The sequence below is a fragment of the Gobius niger genome, assembly GCF_951799975.1.
Source record: "Gobius niger genome assembly, chromosome: 10".
NCBI lineage: Eukaryota > Metazoa > Chordata > Actinopteri > Gobiiformes > Gobiidae > Gobius > Gobius niger.
This window is the reverse complement of record NC_136861.1, coordinates 12,306,897-12,312,902: the sequence shown is the minus strand read 5'-3', so window position 1 is coordinate 12,312,902 and position 6,006 is coordinate 12,306,897.

Here is a 6,006-nt window from a genome sequence, read left to right as displayed (position 1 = left end):
ATGAAGCCTTGTAGTGTCTCTTGGTAAAGTCGTAAAATCTTGGGTGATGCAAGGAACGCATTAGCCAGAGCAATAGAAATACCAAGAAGGACAATAGTTAATAACTCTGAACGAGGGCAAAGTAAAAAAGTTGCATCGTTCCCTTTTAAGACGAGACACGGCAGGTGAAAACATCGATTTTTCACGCTTCTTAGTTTAAAAGACAAAACTCACCCTTTGTGACCTTTTGTTCGCTAGTGAGACAGAGATTTCCAGGAAGTAACGTGAACATCGATTTCCCACACTTCTTTATTCAGAAATACTGACAACTTTGGGCCCGCAACATCTCCAAACTTCCCAGTCTTGACAATATTTTAAAGGTTTGTTTAGAGGGATTTTGAAATATCTCATTCCCGGCCTGATTTACTAGGGGTACTATACCGGCAAATATGCGAGAAAAAAACATTAAAAACTCTTAAAAACAACCATCAATATTTCTGAAACTCGACAGAGAGTTACTGAACCTACTTATTTGTCAGACTCATTAGCCAAAAATGCCGCATCTACTGCTAAAAAGTTATATTTACTAAGGTCAGTACTTCCGGGGTTAGCGTAGCTGCTGCACCGTTAGCATTTTTCTCCGCTAACCCGAATGTACCGATTTTGGTAAATATTACTTTTATAGCAGTAGGTGCAGCATTTTTGGCTAATGGGCCTGATGAATAAGTATATTCAGTAACTCTCCGTTAAGTTTCTGAAATATTTATTGTGGTATTAAAGAGTTTTTTGTTGTTTCTCGCACGTCTGTGGACCCGGAAGTAGCGCTGTGACGTCACAACTCAAACTCACAACAAAAAAGTATAATTACTCCAAAACTACTTTAACATATGCTGAATTATGAATGCAGTTTTCTACCTAATAAAGACACAAAGACATGGAGAGGAGCAAAGTAGTTCAACAGCCCATAAATACATAAATAACGGAGAATGCTAACATGATGCTACATGCTAACGCTAGCTACATCTGCCGTTTTTTCGCTTCTACTGAACAATCTGCTGTGAAAAAACATCCATATGAACCTGATTTAGACTTGACTTTATTTGTAAGTGATAAGTTTATATTCCAACAGAAAATGGCTAAAAAGAGTGAACAATTGTGTTTCCCAAAAGATACTTCCTGCCCCCTCAGTGAGGCCACGCCCCCTTCTATGATGCAAAATCAAAAATCCCAAATCCCTCTGACTAAATCTTTGTAACTAATATAAGAACAAGAGAAGTTACATTTAAACCTGGGTCTATCCATTATGTAGATTTCGTCACTGACAATATAGGTTAAAGTTGATATTGAAGTTAAATTTTAATATTTCCCCTGTTCACCTGCAGAGTCTCGCCTTAAATGACCAGGGAGAGTTTGAACGGACGATTGTTTTATATATAATTTATGCTTCTATGTTCTCCCTTTACATCCCGTCTATGGACAAAGAACCAACTCACTTTTCTGTCGTAGCATTTTTAACTGCGTATTCTGGAAGTATTCCTGTATGTGGTATTTGTATGAAAGGAAAAGAAAGTACATAAATGTGTCTATTTTATTTATTTAGTTGGACAAATCCTGCTAGCATACCGTTCAACGACACCATTCTGTAGCTAATACGTTCACTTAAGCCTATACTGAAATACGCATTTGCCAAAATTCACAATGCATTTTTTTTTTCCTGACTTTGTGATATTGTTACCATGGCGATTTCCAAATGAAGCACAAAATAAAGTTTATTTATTGTTTATTAGTTTTCTCTACTCTTTTGTATCATTCAGTAGAAAGAACATGCGCACAATATGGATAGTTCTAGAGATACCACATACAAGGAAATTTATCATCGACAATCGCAAGCACTTTTCATATTAATAAATATAGAGAGATTCAATATTTAACGCCCTTTTTGTTCCGTTCAAGTGCCACATAAGGAAAGTCTCCCGGTCTCTTCTCATTTTTGGTTCTTTTGCGTATTTTTTGCACATTTTATTTTGTATTTTTGCCACAAAGTTTCATCTTTTCCTTTCTATAATGGCTAGAACTCGAGATGAGAGGTAGAAGGAAAGGGTTTCATGAAATACTGTAAGATAATAACATAAATTAATGCCTTGATGATTTGAGAAATTAGGAAGTATTTCTCTCGATGTAGTGAATATTGTATATACGTGGTAGTAATAAAGTCTGTTAATATTTGAAGTTTACTTTTCCATTTTTACCACTGTATAAACATGATTTTTGTGTTGTTTTTTTTGTAACTTTTGTGTCTTGATCATGAATTTCAGACTGGTTTGCACTTGTGGTCCTTGTAGACGCCATGTTGATTAAAATGTTGAACTGTATGTATGACGCGTTGCAAAGTTTTGAATTATATAATATACATTTTTAAGAAGAGCTCTGGCTTTGTGTCTTTTATTATTATTAGAAATGTACGACTTTCTTAGAAGGGGGGGCGGCAGTGGAGCAACGGTGTAAGCCAGTGTTTCTAAACTGGATTTTATTCTCATTATTATTATTTATTTAATATGGACTTAACAGCATTGGACAAACCAGAAACATTGTTTTTTGTGTTATAGAAAAACTTCTAATTTGCAACACTTGTCTAAAGGAGGCTACACATTTCATAAAACACAACACAATATACAGTGCAATGTTTGTATCACAACAAGCTGAAGCCTGAACTGCTTGAACCTGCAGATCCTTTCATCATCAAAGTAATATTGATGCTGACTAAAATGTGAATCACACTAACAAAAACGTAGCTAATGACACAAAGGCTATGACTAAAAGGTCCACATTCTTTGGTCGAGTCATAAAAATGAAAGAAAAAGAAGGGATAAAAAACATGAAAGCTCCCAATGACAGTCTGGAAAAGCCTCATAATTTAAACCACAGCACAGAACATTTCATTCATTGATTGCTTTTTCTGTCAAATATTAAACTGTGTATTTAAGAGAGGTTTAAACCATTCCCCACACTTGTATTTAGGCTTGGAACCATAATGCTAGCTCACTCTCAGAACAAGTGTTAATTTTTTAGGTTTAATTGTGTGGAATTATTAAAACGACCATCTCTGGCGATGTGTGGCAATAAAACAAGAAGCCGGAGGGCCCTCAAAAATTGCACTTTGGACACTCCTAGTCTGATCAGTGTTTCCCAACCAGGGGTACTTGAGGACCTGGCAGGGGGTACTTGGAACTATTTCAGATTGAAAAAAGGGGAAAATGTAACATAATTTTTTATAGGAAAAGCTATATTTTTCAGCAAAATGTGTTGCTTTGGGATAATTTTAGGTTTATTTTGACTGCAACATTGTCCTTTTTCTTACAAATACCATTTTTAAGTAATTACTTTCTAAATAAACGGTGACACCCTTGAGGTAGGGGGTACACGGTACGGGTACGAAAGACAAAAACGTTGGGAACCACTGGTCTAGATGGTCAATAGGAGAAAGTCTTGTTTTACTGACAACAAAGTCCAAAATCTTACATATTATGCCTTTAAAAATGCCATATGCAACTTTTTATGAGTTGATATTTAAAAAAGTTGATATTTATGAGTATTTGTGAAGAGTAAACAGCGGAGATAAAAGCCAGACCAGTGGCTAATCCACACAAGCCGCCTGTTCCTACTTATAGAAGCCATTGTACACTCTTTGGACGTCAATCTGGACTATATGTAAGGCTGTTTTAGCTCAACAGCAATGACATGGACAGGGCCCCATTTCCTGTGTCAGAGGAAAGCCCCAGGAAGCCCATCACAGGCTCTTCAGTCCTGCCACAAAGGAGGAGGGTGCAGAGTCTCGATCCGATTTACTGTTTTATCTAATATTGCAATACCGGATTTTCGATATACCCCCAACACTGGTGTCGGTGATGATAAAAATGTCCTTACTTTTGCCTCTTTCAGCTATTTGAGGATAGAAAAGCAACACCTATTGATTTTATGTTGGAATCACAAAAATCTTCAGGTGAGAATGCCGCCATTTTTAACCTGCAGTATAACGTGGGCCAGCTGAGCAGAATTCAGGAAGGGCTGAACACCGAGGGCCCCGACCTTGGCAGGCGGGATCAGTCCAACATGTGTGAATGAAGCCGGGCATGTTTTTGATGATACAGTCAGAAACTCAAAAGGCTGATGTCGCAAAAAGGACCCTTGAAGCTGTGTACCACATCTGGCCTCGTCCCAAAGCATCTGTTTTCCCTCTCTGCCCTCGCTCACAAACACAGCATCACAGGAGTCCATAAACGCGCCTCTCTCTCTGGGGTCACTTTTCCTTAAATAACGCCCGGAAATGCCTCAGACCAGAGGAACACTTCCCGGTACAAATTCCTACTCATTCTTTGGCCTTGTTGACTCTTTACTTTGAACAATATCCTTAAAAATCCCGCCTCTAATGGCCTTTTCCTCCTTGTGGCCCGGAGAAGGTCTCGCTCCGGCGGATTTTTGGCATCGGGTCGACTTTTCTTTAGCTCCGAGAGTTTGCACAGGAATGTCAGAAATGTGCATAACTTTGCCCCTTATCCTCAGCATGGGGTCCGCATTACAACATCCATTTAGGCTTTACAGGCACACAAACCGGCGATATAGAGGACGTTTGGAACAAGAGCTTTTGAGACGTTACTTCAAGAATGATGTGGGACGGCTGTGGAGATGCTTTGTAGTGGAACAGGTCCTAAATAAATATGTAGTTAAGCAGATAAGCCATTAGCGATAGCAATATGTCTCGAGAATGGGATTTGAGAGGCAGCATTTTTGCTTTGAAGTCTAGGGGGGGGGAAATGCATTTGTACGAAGCCCATTAGTCTTATCTGTGAAATGTGGTCAAAACATTTTCCTTCAGAGGGAGAAAAAGAGCAGAAGTAAAACATAACAAGTTTAGAGAGGACTTTTGTGCGGTTTAGAGCATTCGGGTTTCTGTGTTATTATGAAGAAACCTGATTCAGTTCAAAAGAAGTTCAAAACATTTATCTCTTTATTGAATTCAGGGTTTATACAGGCAGAAGAGAGTATAATGTAATGCTTTTAATGTCAGAAATGCAGAATAAAACACTATATATGTCATTTCTTAGGATTTGCAAACATCTCATCAAACAGAGGAAAGAGAATTGGGCAAAATGTGTGGTTTTTTTTAGCCTTCTCAACGCTTTTGGTCATTTTTAGCTGCTTTTTTATAGCGATAATGTTGCTTTGTCCAGCACGTTTTTGTCGCTCTTTTGTGGCTTCTTTGTCACTTTTTGGCTGTGTTTTCATCCTCGTATTTTTCAAGAAGCTTTTAGATTTGGGTAAAGGCAAACTGGAGAACATGTGCTCGGTTCAGGCGGGGGTTAAGAGGTGAAGTGATCCCTTTCAAAACAACCTGCAGGACCCTTGAGGTACGGTTCAGGGGGTCCCCAAGACTGAAAGGTTATTTTCAACCTACAGTTAGAATGGTTGAGCGATGTCATAATTTTCCAATAAATGTAAAGTAAGTGCCAGTGTGAATTCATTTTAATGCTTTTACAGAATTCTAATATCTGGCAGTTGTTTCCATAGTAACGACAAACAATCGAGCTGGAACTAGCTTCAGGTAAAACAGCTTAAAAAGTTAAATAAGTGAAAAAAGCAAACAGGCCCAAATGACCTGTTTCAGTTTGTGGGACCACGATATAAGTGGAATAATCAACTCGGAGCCGTTAACCCCATCCTTAAAGGAATAGGCCACCGTTTGTACATACTGAGATATGTTCTTACCTTAGCTTTGACGAGTTCATTTGTACCTGTCTGGTCTTCACGTGTGCCCTCAGTCACGTAAACACAGCACAGACGGCGCTAGCATTTAGCCTCTCCCCCTCTCCTCTATAGCTCCAAATGAGGTGAAGATAAAAGCTACCAAGCTCTTCCATCTTTTCCCTACTTAAAAATGGTTACGTGAAGTGTTCCACTACAAAAGTATAATTACACCAAATTTTAACAATGTGGATTTTCTAAGTGGATAAAAGGGGGAACTATGTTGTA